We start from the raw sequence: 17,430 nt of genomic DNA, 5'->3' as shown, positions 1-17,430 counted from the left end.
GCTTGGTCCGAAACCCCCCAAGGTCCTGCTGGCTCCAGCGCCCAAACTCAACAACCTGGTCACCCCAAACTGGCCAAGACGCCCCACTGTCAAGTTTCTCCTCAAAGGCCTGAAAACCTCTCCCAGTCGCCATAAAATTACTCAATTTTTCCCTTGTGGGATCAGATGGAATTTAAAGTAAGTCACTGAAGTCTATACAGCCCTTCCCGCACAGAACATGGAATGCCTGCGAGATTTCCTCCCCATCTCTGCCCCCCAATCAAGCCAGTGTTCTATTCACTGCTGTCACTGAGGAAGCGGGAGGGGTCCACCTGCCCAGCAAGCCCAGACTGAACGATCAGGCTTTCCATCTGGCTCTCATCAATCCGTCCTGCTGTCCCCCACGACAGGGTCAGGGCCTCTCACCCCCCAACTCCCTCCGGGCAGACATCTATCTATAGACGGAACCCTGTGTCTGCCCCCAGTTCCATCCACCGAGTCTGGGGAGTCTAGACAGGTTCCGATGGGGGGGAAGCAGAACTTCCAAGCAGAAGCTGGAACGGAGTTGGTGGGGAGAGGGGGGCAAGTATGTGCTAATGTGTGGCCAATCTGCTTGGGGTAAAAAAGAAAGGCGTGGATCCACCTGCCAGTGCAGGGGACGCAGGTTCGATCCCTGGTCTGGGAATATCACACATGCTGCAGGGCAACTATGCCCATGTGCCCCCACCATTTGAGCCCATGCTTTAGAGCCCGGGAGCCACAACTACTGAAGCCCACGCGCCCTAGAGCCAGTGCTCCGCAACAAGAGAAGTCACTGAGATGAGAAGCCCGTGCGTGGCAACAGAGCAGCCCCCTCTTGCCACAATTAGAGAAAGTCCGTGTGCAGCAATGAAAACCCAGCACAGCCAAAAATAAACAAACAAAAAAGAAAGGGACCTGCAGCAACCTGGATGGACCTAGCAATTATCATACTAAGTGAAAGAGGCCAGAGAAACACAAATATCACATGATATTGCTTATATATGGACTCTAAAACAGTCGGACACGACTGAAGCGACTTAGCAGCAGCAGCAGCAGCAAACAGTGATACAGAAATAGACCCACACACACAGAAAACAAACTTATGGTTACCAAAGGGGAAAGCAGGGGAGGAATAAATTAGGTGTTTGAGATTAACATACATACACCGCTATATACAAAATAGATAACCAACAAAGACCTACTATATAGCACAGGGAACTGGATTCAATACTTTGTAATAACCTATAAGGAGAAAGAATCTGAAAACAAATACATATAACTGAACCACTGCTGTATCCTTGAAACTAACAACACTGTAAATCAACTATAATTCAATTTAAAAAATAATAATGATAAAAGAAGAAGAAAGGATATTGAGTTAACCCTTCAATTCACTCAGTGAATTTTCTGCCTGAACTTTCTGCCTCATTGTTTATATTAAAATATAAATATCATCAGGTCTCACTCAATGCCAAATCCCCAAATTTTTACAAATGCCCAAAACAAACCTGGTGATACAAGAATGTAGGATGGATCAAGGATCAGGAATCAGAACCACAACAGACTATTAATAATAATTTCTTGAGTAGTGGGGCTTATACTGGGAGTGGGTGGAGGACAGTCATCATGAACTGTTGGTGGGAATGAAAAATAGTGAAATCCCTTTGGAAACCTGTTTGTCAGCTTCTCAAAAAGTTAAATATAAAAATCCACACAACCCACCAAATTCCACTCCTAGGCATCTACCCAGGAGAGATGAAAACCCACATTCACAAAGGCTAGCACACGCATGTTCATAGCAGCATTAATCCTAACAGCCCCAAACGGAAAGCAACACACATGTTCATCAGCTGGTGAGTGGAGAAATGATGTGATGTACTGCACGACAGCATATTTTTCTACAATCAAGAGGACTGAAGTACTAGCATCAACAATGTGGATGAACCTCAAAAACTTTATACCCAGTAAAAGAAGCCAGACACAAGACATCATATCTTCCATTTACACCTGCTGTTGTTGTTCACTCACTAAACCATGTCTGACTCTTTGCAACCCCATGGACTGCAGCACGCCAGGCTTTCCTGTCCTTCACTATCTCTTGGAGCTTGCTCAAATTCATGTCCATTGAGTTGGTGGTGCTATCTAACCATCTCATCCTCTGCAGCTCCCTTCTTCTTCTGCCTTCAATCTTTCCCAGCATCTGGGCCTTTTCCATTGAGTCAGCTCTTCCACTTACATAAAGTGTCCCAAAGGCGAGTTTATAGACATTTATACAGAAGTACAGGTACAAAATCCGCCCGCAATGCAGGAGATCCCAGTTCAATTCCTGGGTTGGGAAGATCTGCTGGAGAAGGGATAGGCTACCCGCTCCAGTATTCTTGGGTTTCCCTGGTGGCTCAGACGGTAAAGAATCTGCCTGCAATGTGGGAGACCTGGGTTCAATCCCTGAGTTGGGAAGATCCCCCGGAGAAGGGAACGGCTACCCACTCCAGTATTGTGGCCTGGAGAATTCCATGGACTATACAGTCCATGGGGTCGCAAAGAGTTGGACACAACTGAGTGACTTCCACAGGTACAAAAGCAGATTATTAGTTACCTGGGGTTGAGGACAAAGATTATTTGTAAAGGGACATGAAGGATCTTATCAGGGTGATGAAAGTGTTCTAAAAACTATATTATGGCCATGGCTGCACCTTTCAGTAAAATAACTAAAAAACTCACTGAAATGGGTAGACTTTAGATACATAAAATATACCACGCATTGGTTTCCTATGGCTGCTCTAACAAATTACCACAGATGTAGTAGCTTAAAATACAGACGTACTGTCTTATAATTCTGGAGACCAGAAATCCAGAATGGGCTTCGCCTGGCTGAAATCAGAACCAGGCTTTCTCCAGAAGTTCCAGGGGATTGTTCTCCCTTTCCTGGTGGCTGCGGGTACCCTGTGATTTGTAGCTTCAAACCGGCTTCAAAGCCAGCAGTGTCAGCATCTTCAAATTTCTGATTCTGACCCTCTGTTTCCATCATCAAACCTCCTTCTCCAACCCTCACCCTCCATTTTCCTCTAATAAGTCCCACCTGGATAATCTGGAAAGAGCTTCCCATCTCAAGATCCTTGGTCCCATCAGCAAAGTCCCTTTGTAAGGTAAGTATTCACAGGTCCTGGAGATTAGGACCTGGACATCTCTGATTCTAACACATACCTCAGTAGAGCTGTCACGAAAACAAATAAAAATAGCCCATGCAGGATGTGGCCAGCATGTAGGGCTCGTACAGCATGTAGGGCTCGTACAGGTGACCTTCCTAGAAACCCCACTGCTGAAGAAGCCCTCAAGAGCCCTGTCCTAGGGCAGCTCATAGGAACTGAAAGGGTCCTCACTTTGGCCTCAAATCTAAGAGGGAACGGGACAAGAGAACAATAAAGCCTGGCAAGAAGACCCGGATCATCGGTCAAGTTCTAGATGAACGAGAGGATGAAGAGGGGAGAGCGGCATAAACGCCTGTACTTTCCACTGAGTTGACCCCCGCCCTGGTCCTCCCCACTCACTGTTGATTCTAAAGAAAAAGATTCATGTCTGCACAGATGTGAGCGTTTTGGTGTTTGGAAATTTCCATCTCACTGATTATTTTAAGAGAACCTAAATTAAGTTAGTCCCCAGACAATCTCTGATATTGACAAGCATTTAAATCAATACATACGGGGCCATCGGAGTTGCACCCTCAGCAAATACCTGGACCAGACTGTCCTTATCAAGGTAACAGAAGGCAGCGACCAGCATGGACCCTGTGGAAGCACGTGGCAGCCTGATGCCTTCTCTCCCTTCACGCCTTACAGTGGTCACCTCTCTGTCTAGTCTTCATCAAGGTTATGGCCCTTCCCAGCATTTGAAAATGGCTTTTTCTTCCCTGTTTCTTCTACTAGGCTGTGTGCTGCCGTGTGGTTAACACAGTGTGGGCGCACGCGTGCACACACACACACACACACACGAATGAAAAAACAGGCAAAGAATAAGACGTGTTTAAAGAAACAACAGGCTCAAGAGCTGAAATGAAAACTCCAAAGGATAAACATTTCCTCTCTTTGGTTCTGCACCCCTACGCCCTAGCACAGTGCCTCCTGGCACTCAGCACATGCTCAGTAAATACCAGCTAAAGGGATGAACGGCCAGGAAGCCCCTGGTCACCAGGATTAGGGACTCTTGATCTCTGCACTCCTGTGTCTACAAGCACAACGCCTGATACACAGTAGGTGGCCCAGTGTTTATACACCTGACCTGCAGAAGACTGGGTCTTAGAGGAACGGGATCGGGCTGGGTGGTGTCAACACCACAAAAAGGGAGGCAGGAGACGGGGAGCCTCCAGAGCAAGCTCACCCACCTCCCATAATAGGGGTGGGGTGCCCCACTCTGCCTCAGTGGTATCTGTCAGTCAGAGTTACTGGTTACAGACAACAGAAAAGAAAAAAAAAAAGGAATTTGATGAGAAAATTAGGGGAAGCTCCCAGAATTCCAGGCAGGCTGGAAAACCAGTCTGGGATAAAGGAGCAGGGGAGACTGGGCCAAGGACATGCCAACGGATGTCTGCTTAGGGTATTCCTGACTGTGAGGAACCTCTAACTCCCCTGCATCACTGCTGCACTCAACCTGGAATCTAAGCCACACGGCCACTCAGAGGCCACATGCCACAGCCCAAGCAGCTAGATGTGGGAAAAAGAACATCTACTCCACCTTGGTTGCTGCTGGGAGTCAAAGCTCCGTTCCCCTGCAAGATTTACATCTTGGGGGTTCCCCCAGACAGGAAGGTGGGAAGGATGCTGAGATATAGAAAATACAGAAAATGCCCATAAGACACAGCAATTCACCGAACTCCTGCAGACCCACGAGCCCTGTCTCACCATAACTGGTCCACAGAGTGGACCCAGGGGCTCCCAGGGTGGAGGAAGTGAGAGAGGCCACTGACTGTCTACCCAGCCTCAGAGCCAAGTGTGAACAAAGGAAGTGTTTCTTCATTTCTCACCACAGAGAGCAAGTGTCAAGCAGAATTTCATGCATCTGCTATTGCAAAACCCCTAACAGAGCAGCACAAGGTCACTTCCAGAAACACCCCTTTCTCTCTACCCCGTAAAGACATTCGGCTTCAGCTACATCCTGGGTAACTTCATTGGCATAAACTGAGGTTGAGTACGTCAAGGCTGTATACTGTCACCCTGCTTATTTAACTTCTATGCAGAGTACATAATGAGAAACGCTGGGCTGGAAGAAGCACAAGCTGGAATCAAGTCTGCTGGGAGAAATATCAATAACCTCAGATATGCAGATGACACCACCCTTATGGCAGAAAGTGAAGAGGAACTCAAAAGCCTCTTGATGAAAGTGAAAGAGGAGAGTGAAAAAGTTGGCTTAAAGCTCAACATTCAGAAAACGAAGATCATGGCATCTGGTCCCATCGCTTCATGGGAAATAGATGGGAAACAGTGGAAACAGTGTCAGACTTTATTTTGGGGGGCTCCAAAATCACTGCAGATGGTGACTGCAGCCATGAAATTAAAAGACACTCTTTGGAAGGAAATTTATGACCAACCTAGATAGCATATTCAAAAGCAGAGACATTATTTTGCCAACAAAGGTCCGTCTAGTCAAGGCTATGGTTCTTCCAGTGGTCATGTATGGATGTGAGAGTTGGACTGTGAAGAAAGCTGAGTGCCGAAGAATTGATGCTTTTGAACTGTGGTGTTGGAGAAGACTCTTGAGAGTCCCTTGGACTGCAAGGAGATCCAACCAGTCCATCCTAAAAGAAATCAGTCCTGGGTGTTCTTTGGAAGGACTGATGCTAAAGCTGAAACTCCAGTACTTTGGCCACCTCATGTGAAGAGTTGACTCATTGGAAAAGACTCTGAAGCTGGGAGGGATTAGGGGCAGGAGGAGAAGGGGACGACAGAGGATGAGATGGCTGGATGGCATCACTGACTTGATGGATGTGAGTTTGAGTAAACTCTGGGAGTTGTTGATGGACAGGGAGGCCTGGCATGCTGTGATTCATGGTGTCACAAAGAGTCGGACATGACTGAGCAACTGAACTGAACTGAGGTTCATTCATTCATTTGTTTGTTCATTTATTCAGCGAACGGTTTCAAGATCCAGATGTGCCAGGCCTCCTGCTGGGTTCTAGGGTTACAGAGATGAATCAGTTATCATCCTTGGCTTCCAGAAGTTCAGCTGGCTAAAGGAAAGGATAAAAAGCAAGCAAGTTCTGCACTGGGGATGGCAAATGTAGTGCAGAATTAGTGATCTGAATATAAGCTAAGCTAAAGACTTTTTTTTAGCAATTGCTGGGCATCACTCCATTTATAAACACACACACACACACACACAACGAGCTACTTCCTGAGTCAGCCACTAGCCCTAGGACCTAGCACAAGAACAAGATCTGTATGTCCAACTTTAGATCCCATTATGAAGGGCTGCTGGCCACTTAGTTGGCTATAAATGTCCATCCTCGGACAGTCTCCATCCCTGAGTCGCGGGACAAAAGGCAGAGGCTGACACCATTACCCAGATGGCTGTGCTCTAAGGGAGATCCTAGCTCTTGGCGACAGGTGGTCCTCAGGAAGCTGGGAGATAAAGGTTGCCCTAAGTGCCCCTGCTTTACCCTCCACAAACCATAACACCAACACCTGCCCCTTGTTCTACACTTCCTGGTTATAAAACACTGTTACACTTACTTGCTCATCCATCATTCATTCTCCAAATACCTATTATGTGTGAGCTACTCTGCTTAGAGCTAGGAATCTAAAGAGTAAGAAAACACAGCCCCTACCCTTTAGGAGGCCACTTCGTCCAGGAAGCCCTCCTAGATCTCTTTGGCCAGGTTGTACATCCCTCATCCTAGCTCCCTGTCTCACTGCTGCATCTCTTTCCATTTCAGTTCCCTGGCTTAGATGAAAAAAGGACTCATCTACCTCCGACACCACCGTCTCCCCCCCAGGGCCTCGTATGGTGTCTGACACAGTGGAGGCAGAATAAATGCCTTGAGGAAGCCCCAGTGGGAACAGCTGAGAAGATAGAGGAGAAACTGAAACCCAGGGGGCAGGGCAAGCTGACTCTTTAGGTAAGAGTCTGGCATTATCCTTCCGCCCTTTGGTTTCTAGATCAGGAAGTCTGTCTCAGAGGGCCTGGGTGACTTGCCCAAGATTCCTGTTCATACAACTAGCAGAGCCCTTAATCCCACGCTCTTCATATCAGTTTCCAGACCGACTGGACACCCCAGGCAGCCGCTGGCTCACTTCGTCCCCAGCGGTCACAGTTTCATCTGCCCTCCTGTGACCAGCTTGTTGTTGGCACCTGCAGTACTCTTCACCCTCCCCAGAGCACTGTTCTAAGATACAAGGAGAGAGGAGTCTGTGATTAAAACAAAGAAACGGATTTCTAATGATGGAATGTCGGGTACTCATTTATTCATTACACAAATATTTACTGAACACCCACGGGACGCTCTAGAGGTGAAGAAGCAGGAGTCAACACAGGCAAAAATCGCTGCTGCCCGCTAAGGTGTGATGGTGTTACAGAAAGGTGGTGTCCCTCTGGTGAATAAATGAATGGATCAAAGGTAACCTCAGGTGATCTATTGCAGGTAATGTCAATGTGATGCAAGCTGACTCACAGCACCTGATCTGCTGGGGGACAGGGAGACCACATAATTCTTAATCCCCAGGTATCTCTACTAGCTACTAGGGGATCCCCTGTCTTACTCTTTCAACAGTCACAGTACAAATAGAATGAGCCCCCTTTGCTGGCCATTGCTGGCTTCCTAATTAAAGTCAAGGATGTGTGTTTACTCAAGGTCTATAAACACAGACCCCAAAAAAATGTTTAAGAGAAAGCAGATGAAATGTGGGTAAGGACTAACTAATAAAATCAGGGGGAAGAATGCTGGGAGTTTTCAACCATGACCGTGATTAAACAAAACTTGCGGGGAGGATGCTCTGAGGGCCAAGGTCCAGAAATGTGTGCAGAGCCTGAGTTTCCAGGGCAAAATGTAAACCATAACTTCCTGCTGAATTAATTGGTCCCCGGTGGGAGAGTCAGACTAAGTTGCTCTGGACCACGCAGCTCTTCCTGCCTCACCCCTCCCCATCTTCTACCACTAGGTTGTCACACAGCTCGACAAGACTGCATTTAAAAATCCTGTGAACTTGCAGCTTCACTGGGGACTGTGTGTGGGCTCAATCATGTCTGACTCTCTGCGACCCCATGGATTGCAGCTCGCCAGGCTTCTCTGTCCATGGAATTCTCCAGGCAAGAATACTGGAGTGGGTGCCATTTCCTTCTCCAAGGGATATTCCTGACCCAGGGATCGAATCTGCGTCTCTTGCGTCTCCAGCACTGGCAGGAGGATCTTTTATCACCGAGGCACCTTGGAAGCCCCAGTCTCTGTTAGATTAAAAGAGGCACTTAATGAAGCTCTGCAAGGAGATCCAACCAGTCCATTCTAAAGGAAATCAGTCCTGAATATTCATTGGAAGGACGGATGCTGAAGCTGAAGCGCCAATACTTTGGCCACCTCATGCGAAGAGTTGACTCATTGGAAAAGACCCTGACGCTGAGAAGATTGAAGGCAGGAGAAGGGGACAACAGAGGATGAGATGGTTGAATGGCATCACTGCCTCAATGGACATGAGTTTGAGCACGTTCTGGGAGTTAGTGATGGACAGGGAAGCCGGGCGTGCTGCAGTCTATGGGGTCGCAAAGAGTTGGACAGAACTGAGCAACCGAACTGAATGAAGCTCAGAAGCTGAGACCATCAGAATGTTCACTGTCATCTGGAGGCTTCAGTCTCATCTAACCACGACACCAGACACTGGCTAAGGTCCCTTCCAATGACAGCTGCCCACAAACCGTTCTCCTCAACCCAGGCAGGAATCAGGGATGTGGAGAAGGACCTCTCCTCTGAAATCTGGGTGCAAGTCTGGCCTGAATTTGAACATGAGTGGCAGAGATGGCCAGGAGCCCAAGGATCCCCCTGGAAAGTCGATGACATCCCAGAGATCAAAGTGGGCACAATAAGGCTGACACCCTGGGCCAGCCCGAATAAAATGCTAATGAACACGTTTCCACAGTTAAAGTCAACAATGGGAGAGTCACCGATGAGGCCCAGAAAACAGTCAATGTCTTTGATTAAGTGCTGATGAAATTCCCCATCACTGCTTTAATCTGGCTCCCCAGGGAGTTTCATTGGCTTTGAGATGTTTTCAAAGAAAACGATCTTGAATATATTAATACATGATTCCCCAAGCTACTAAGCAGAAAGATGGGCCCTTCTGCCTCCACCCCTTCCCCAGGGCACACAGCAGTTTCCCAGATGAGTCCTTAGTGTCAGACAATGGCAACTTTGGCTCTTTTTCTATAAAAGATGATCTTTCTCACCAGCATTTACTCTCTGCTGGTCCAGGTCCTCTATCAGAGTCTCCGTTTATCAACGACTTCGTGCATTTGAAGCTGAAGCAAACCTCCTCGGGCTGGGACCAACCTCTCTTAAAGCTAAGGTCCTGATAAATATCAAAGTGCTCTTAGCAAACTGACTTGGTTTCCATACCAGAGCAGAGTCCGTCCAGAGTCAGCTCTACACCAACCTGGATTCTCAGCCATTCTGAGTATAAATTCATTGTTTAGTTGCTAAATCTATCTGACACTTTGTGACCTCATGAACTGCAGCCTGCCAGGCTTCCCTGCCCTTCACTATCTTCTGGAGTTTGCTCAAAACTCACATCCACTGAGTCAGTGATGCCATCCAACCATCTCATTCTCTGTTGCCCCCTTCTCCTCTTACCTTCTATCTTTCCCAGCATCAGGATTCTGAGCCACTCTGAGTATAAATGATCAAGAGGAAAACACACTGAAGGATGGCTCCTAAGCTGAGCCAATCCACGCCTTTGCCTATAGCTCCTTGAGTGCTGCTGCCTTTTGCACATGCTGTTCCCTTTGTCTGAAATGCTTTTCCGAGCAGTGGCCTTTAAAATTCAAACTGTCACCTTGTCTACAAAGCCTGGCTCAGACTGTCCAGGCAGTTCAGTTCAGCATGTCCTGAGTGTGCGAGCCCGGTCCTTATATGGCTAGATGCACAGAGAAGAGGAACTTCCCCTCAACTGGCTGTAGACCCTCCCAAGATAGCATCTTCAAATCACCTCTGGCTTGAAACTTTATTTTAAAAGCTTTAATCTGCATTATTTCAGAGGTTAAAAAAAAAAAAAAAGAATAAAACCACCTCTTGTGCCCACCACTCAGCTTAAGGAACAAAATGTGTGTGTGTGTGTGTGTGTGCGCGCGTGCGTGCGTGCATGCGCGCGCACACACTCAGTCGTGTCTGACTCTTTGCAACTCCATGGACTGTAGCCTGCTAGTTCCTCTATGGAATTTCCCAGGCAAGAATACTGGGGTGGGTTGCCATTTCCTCCTTCAGGGGATCTTTCTGACCCAGGGATCAAACTCAAGTCTTCTGCATGTCCTGAACTGGCAGGTGGATTCTTTACCACTAAGCCACCTAGGAAGCCCTAAAGGATGGATGAGCCCTCAGTAAATGCCCTTTTCATTCATTAGGTGTGTCTTCTGACTTCTGAATTCCCTGCTAGCCTGAAGCGCATCTGTGAGGAGGCCACCAACTGGAGAGTAATAAAAGCCAGGACTAAGACTGAGTTCCAACTTTGGCCTTTCCCAGCTGTGCAGCCCCAGGCAAATCACTCAACCTCTCTGGGCTTCAATTCTCTGGGAAAAAAAAAATGCACTCATTCTACAAACACTCTTGGATTGAGGGCTACAGTGAAGCCTGACCTGCAGACCTCAAAGAGGAAAAGGTCCAGTTCTTGGGCTCGGTGATGCTTAGCGGCCACAACATGAACTCAAAGCACTCCACCGCTATAAGGTACTGTTATTAGACTTTAGCCTTTATTTTCTGTCATAACAGCCCCTTTCTGACTTCTTTCCCTGCCTTGTTTTTTTTTTTATTTTTAAGGTTCAAGACACGGTGTTTGGTCAATGCGAAGCAGAACAGAGAGCCAGGAGGCTCATCTTTAATTCAGCACCAACAACACTCAGCTGGGCTCAAACTTGGACGGAGGCTTTTTTCCCCAGTGCATCTACTCACAGAGGCCTGTTCCTCCAGTCAGCTCTCAACTATTCTCCCAGGGAGGGCTCAACCCAGGCTGGGAGGCTTGCGGGGGGCGTGGGGTGTGGACAGGAAAGGGAGATGGGTCGGGAGAGCAGGGCAGACCTAGGACAGACCCCTCCCCGCAGTCCAGAGAGCAGCCAGGGCCTCCTGGGAGGACAGGGTGACAGCACCCCCAGAGTGTGGCCCTCAGGAGAGGGACACAGGGAGGTGGCAGCCTGTCCCACTCCCGGCTTCCTCCTCCTAGAAGGATGCTCCATGACACCTCTGCCACAGAGAAGGGAAGTGGCGTGAAGCAGCTGGCAGGGCTGCTCACACAGCAGAGGCAGAGCCCTGCGCCCAGCTGCGGGTTCCCAGTGCCTCCCGCCCTCTCGGCGGCAGACGACACCCACACCCTCAGGGAACGAAAACCTTGGTGTGGCCATGAGCTTCAGCTTTGCCCAAGGATGAAACCTTTTACTAAACTTCAGTTTGTATAGACTCCGGGAGTTGGTGATGGACAGGGAGGCCTGGCGTGCTGCGGTCCATGGGGTCGCAAAGAGTCGGACACGACTGAGTGACTGAACTGAACTGAACACCCGATAGGCCACCCGTTAGAAGCTGAACTACATCTCCTGGCTGATAAGGATTAAATGAGATGACAGGCCCAGGCAGAAACCTCTCCCACCACCGGCTTTTTAGCTGTTCTGTTCTAGTCCTGACTCTCGAAAGGGCGAGGATGAGGAACCAGCGTGACTCAGCTCTGCGGCTCAGGGTTCAGCGAGCAGCAGGAGTTCCTTTCATCTGGACAGAGCAGTACAACTGCCTGATTCACCTTTCGCTTCCTCTGGAAGGTACCGGGCCCAACAGGAGAAGAGAGGAGGAAGAGAGTGGAAAAAACAAGGGCTTTTCTGGACACTCAACAAATAGCTGTTGGGCTTCCCTGGTGGCTCAGTGATAAAGAATCCGCCTGCCAATACGGGGTACATGGGTTCAATCCCTGATCTGGGAAGATCCCACATGCCGTGGAGCAACCAAGCCCGTGAGCCACAACAAGAGAAGCCACAGTATTGAGAAGACCAAGCACTGTACCCAGAGAGTAGCCCCCGATCGCCGCAAGTAGAGAAAATCCCGCAGCGACGAAGATTCAGCAAACCAATAAATCAAATTATGTAAAAAATAAAAATAAATTGCCATGATTGCCCAGAAAGGTTGATAAAGGAAGGACCCAGCTGGCCACTAGCAAGAAGATACACCTGCCTTCGCAGGATGACACGGCTCCCAGACATCCAGGCAGGGTGACAGGGCATCCACTGGGTTTTCTCCTGAACGAGCTCTTAGGAACATTCCAGTCTCTGCACGTCAGCAGGTGCATCTCAGGTGCTATTTGACCTCCCCACCCCCGCTCTGATTGAGTGGCACCCCGTAACACACAGGAGAATAAGCTCGAAGGTGGAATCAAACCCTCCCTCCTGCCCCACTTAATATGATCAGGAACAAGAGATCAGGTTCCTTTTCTTTGCGTTTTAAATGTCTGAGGTCTTGAGACGAAGATCAGTTTAGCTGGAGAGAAGCATTTTTCAATCCCATCCCCAGCCATGATCCTGGAAGGGGGGAGGGTCCCTGGGGGAAGAGGGTGACGGGACATTCAAAAGGTCACACCCCTCGACTAGTCCTCATTTACTTCTGAGAGGGAGAGGGCAAGGGTGAAGTCAGAAATATGCAAATTCGCTTTTCTACACTTCCTCTGCATTTCACCACTGAAACTTTGAGAAACACCACTTGGGAAAGAGAGAGTTCCACTGGGGGGAGGGAGAAGGGCCTTAAGGTGGTGGGGTCATCTCTGAAGGTCGGAGCCCCCTAGGGCCCAGGACACCCTGTCAGATCAACTCCAGGATGGGGTGCTCAACCACAGACGTGGGCTTCCCTGGTGGCTCAGTAGATAAGAACTCACCTGCCAATGCAGGGGACACAGGTTTGATCCCTGCCCCGCGAAGATTCCACATGCCGTGAAGCAACTAAGCCTACAAGCCACAACTACTGAGCCCGAGTGCCTAGAGCCTGTGCTCAGCAACAAGAGAAGCCACCGCAATTAGAAGTCCATGCACCGCAAGTAGAAGAGTACCCCCCTGCTCACTGCAAACAGAGAAAAGGCCTCACAGTAACAAAAAACAAAACACTGATTCAGGCTCCACTAGGCCAGAAGTTGTGTCCTTCCCATCTACTGGGTCTCCCACAGTGCAGCTGGACCCCCTAAAACTCTCCAAAGTTAACAGCACTCAAGCCGGCGAGACCCCTAGAATAATTAATTATTAACATATACGTGTAATACGTGGAGTGCCACTGGGTCAGGACATCTACACGTTCTCAATCTATCATAAGGTACAATGGAAGTGTACCTCATGTTCATTTAATTAGCCATATTCAACTGTACTCAATCGTATATCCAACTATGCTCAAAGGGCCACATTTTTTTTTTAAGAAACTTGAATGAAAGTGTACTTTGCCTCTTTATGTGTATTTATTTTGGGGGATATTATACATTGTGTACAACTATACACTACTGTTTGCATGATATGTTCACACACACGGGTTACTGCACAGCATCACATATACAAAATCACAAGTGTGCAAACGATCCTTCGGGGCAAATTCTCCTGAGACTGTCTCCTAATTCACCACGGAGTTCTGCCTGCTGGGTTGACTCCTGGACTTCATGACTGAGATGTGACTCTTATGTTTTTTTCTCTTTTGGTGCTTTTGAGTCTTGAAGGGTGTGTCTGTCTGATAGGAACTAGCAGAAAATCAGTTTCGGGTTAGAACAGGAAACTGGGCCTCCAAGGCTGGTAAGCACTGGGAAGGCCACCGTGGCTCTGCACCGTGGCCACTTGCCAAGGACAGGCTGTCTGGTCACAAGAACTCCTTGTTGGGCCATGAGCTGGCCATGTGGGGCTTTCACCTCCCTGGTCTGATGGCTCATTCTTTCAGTGAGTGGTGCAGATGACTTCCATGTTCCTGTGCGATTCTGGGCAACTCATATCATCTCTCTGGGCCTTCACGGGCTGTCTGAACAAGTTCCCACCTTGGATGAGAATCAGAGCTTCCTAGATGAGGTTACGCTGTGTTGAGATAGTGACCTCCTCAGCACTTGGGGCGGGTGGCCCTGGGGTCAGCCACCTCCAGGCAAGAGATGCTTCCTCTTTCACTGCCCAACCCAGGCTTACAAATTCTGTTTTCCTGCATGGGTGGTGGCCTGAAAAAGCCCGAGAAGGATGGGACTAGGTGATCTCCAATGTCCTTTCTATCTTACACCAACTGCCCCACCCCCAGCAGTTAGAATCAGGTGGTATTCAGGCAAAAGATTCTGCTACGTGGGGGTTCCTCTAACTGGGTGACAAGGCATCAGAATTATCTGAGACTGTGTGTTTTAAAATGTGGATTCCTGGACTTCCCTGGCGGTACAGTAGATAAGAATCCGACTGCCAATGCAGGCGACGGGTTTGATCCCTCATCTGGGAAGATTCCACATGCCTCGGGGCAACTGAGGCCACGTACCACAACTACTGAGCTCGCGTGCCTAGAGCCTGTGCTCTGCAACAACAGAAGCCACCTCAGCAAGAAGCCCAGGCGCTGCATCTAAGAGTAGCCCTCACTCACTGCAACTAGAGAAAACCCACACACAGCAACAAAGACCCAGAACAGCCATAAATAAATAATTTAAAAAAAAAAGAAAATGTGGACTCTTGATTCTCCCACCCAGGAAGCTTAAACATACCCAATTTATAGTTAGATAAAAGAAATACTGGGGAAAAGGAAACACAGGCATAGACTATTCTGGCAAATTCACACACTGAAAATGGATGGGAGTGTGGGACTACCATGAGCAAGCAATTCATCCGGTACCCACCTTATTGTCTCAAGTCTACAATGACCCAGGCTCCAAAACCGGGGCTTTCCTTTCCTATTCGACCATCTACCCCAAAGCCTGAACCCACAGCACACTTCCTTCACCCAGATCTTTGTCTTGTGGGGGGTGCATATGGACAGAGGAATGTGCCACACGTCCCAACAGCAAATGCAACAAGAAGTGTGTTAATAGCACAAGTCAATTTCACACTGAAATTTACCAAAAATCTCACTATTCAAATAAGCCCAAGTAATCTATAATTGTAAGAGCAATTTATAAATCCTCAACTTCCTGGGCTGACAAGTTCACAGAAGGTAGCTCTCACCAGTGATGGTTGGCAGGGTGCCTAGCACAAGGCGACATTCCCTTAGAAAACCACCTCTGTCTTCCAGCAACACCAAACAGCATCCAGCCGCAGCAGCCTGCTCCCTAGAAGACAACTCCCTTTGTAGGACTTTCGTTATGCTCGAGGTACACTCAGAAGAAACAGTAGGTGGGGACTTCCCTGGTGGTCCAGTGGTTAAGAATCCCCCTGCCAACGCAGGGGACATAGGTTCAATCCCAGGTCCGGGAAGGTTTCACACACCGAGCAACAACTAAGGCCGTGTGCCGTGACTGCTGAGCCCATCCACTACAGCGACTGAAGCCTGCTCGCCCTAGAGCCTGTGCCCCACCAGAGAAGCCAGCGCAATGAGAAGCCTGCACACGGGGCAGCCCCCCTCGCTGCAACCAGAGAAAGCCCTCACACAGCAATGAAGACCCAGCACAGCCAAAAATAATAAACAAATAAAACTTTAAAAAACAACAACAGTAGGTGACAGTGAAGCTGGCAGAGATAGTGCTTTGAATTCCAGCTCTGCCTATGATTAACCTCTAAGTGTTCTCTGTTTCCTCCTCTAGAAGGTGGAGATAATATGACCTAACTCGCAAAGTTACTGTGAAGGTAAGAACCACCACCTGCAAAGTATACATTGTCCATGCTCAATAAGGGAGAGCTGTTGTCATCACAAGGGAGACCAAAAGACCCCAAAAGCCCAAAATCACAAACCCACCCATGTGAATTTACAGGAGCCCTGTCACCCGGGAGGTCCTTGCCTGGGCCATAAATGCCACACCAAGTGTCGGAGACGCTGTCTCGCTCCCCACCTCCCGCGCTCCCCTCCCCGCCCCTGCAATCACCCCACTGCTCCGTCCTCTGATGCCCACCCCCAAACCCAGCTAGAGAGCCTCTCAGATTCCTGAAGGACAGGGTGGGCTTGGAGGGGCTGGGTTCTGATGAGCCCAAGGAAACAATCCAAACCCTGCCTTCTTAAGCTGCTCAGGCCCTTACAGACTTGTGTGGGGTGGCCGGGGGACACAGAGCATTTATTCCCTCCATGGACCCATCCCGGGGCCCAGCACATAGTAGGTACTCACTTAGTGACCCCTGTTGAAGAGAGGAGGGATCTGCTTTCTCCACAGTGAACTGAACACCCAATAGCTATGAAGGCATGTTCGGAAAAGACTATGAAATACCTCTCCGCTTCGGTTCACGGCCTGCTGGATCTACAGGCACCTGCTGGTTGTCCCTGGGGCCCCTCGGAGCTCAGGGAAGTGCACAGAACTAGGGTTCAGGGGAGCAGGACAGACATTTTAGGATGTTATTGGCCAAGTTTCACTTCCTTGCTGTCTTCTGTATTTTACTTCACCTCTGGTTTTGAGCAAAGCTGGGGCCAGGCCAGCACACAAGCTGGCAGTGGAGACCTCTGCTGGGCTGCTCGCTCCTCCTCCCTGAGTCCCAGCAGATGGCAGTCCCTGAGGCTGAGACCAGACAAGGGACTTGATTCCTAAGCACCTGTGAGGTGCCAGGCCCTACGCCAGGCAGAGGCAGCCAGGCTCCCACTGAAGAGCCACAGCAAGCTGCACAACTGGCCCTGGGGTGCCGGGGCACGTGAGGCAGTTTGCAGATGACTCCACACTCAGGGAGTCGTGAGTGAACCAAGAGGTACCAGGTCGCAAGGTCCATGGCTCTTTCCCCTTTCAAAGGACAACCCCAGAGGTGCCAACCTCTCGGTTTTGCATTAAGGCACTACAGCAGTTTGAAAGTATCTTACAGAAGTACCTGCCCTTGGGACTTCCCTGGCAAGTCCAGTGGCTAAGGCTCCTTGCTTCCAGTGCAGGGGGCAAAGGTTCAATCCCTGGTCAGGGAATAAGATCCCACATGCTGCACGGTACAGCCAAAAGATTAAACAAAACAAAAAGAAATACTTGCCCTCCTATCAAATCCATATCCCATGGATACGCCAGAAGGTTACAGTCCTGACCTGAAATCAGCACTGGACAAAGCAGTTCCTGCCCAGCTGTGACTACGTCCTTGCAGGGAGGGGGTGTCTTCTTGGAGTCTTTC

General features: G+C 49.0%; 1 protein-coding gene across 1 annotated transcript in view; it reads right to left on the bottom strand.

Annotated features, from left to right (window-relative positions):
• The window catches only part of FAM49B (family with sequence similarity 49 member B), a 148,447-nt gene that overhangs the window by 124,769 nt on the left and 6,248 nt on the right, over nucleotides 1-17,430 (bottom strand). The window lies entirely within an intron of this gene.

Source organism: Bos indicus x Bos taurus, chromosome 14, assembly GCF_003369695.1.
Source record: "Bos indicus x Bos taurus breed Angus x Brahman F1 hybrid chromosome 14, Bos_hybrid_MaternalHap_v2.0, whole genome shotgun sequence".
NCBI lineage: Eukaryota > Metazoa > Chordata > Mammalia > Artiodactyla > Bovidae > Bos > Bos indicus x Bos taurus.
This window is presented reverse-complemented; position numbering and strand designations above follow the sequence as displayed.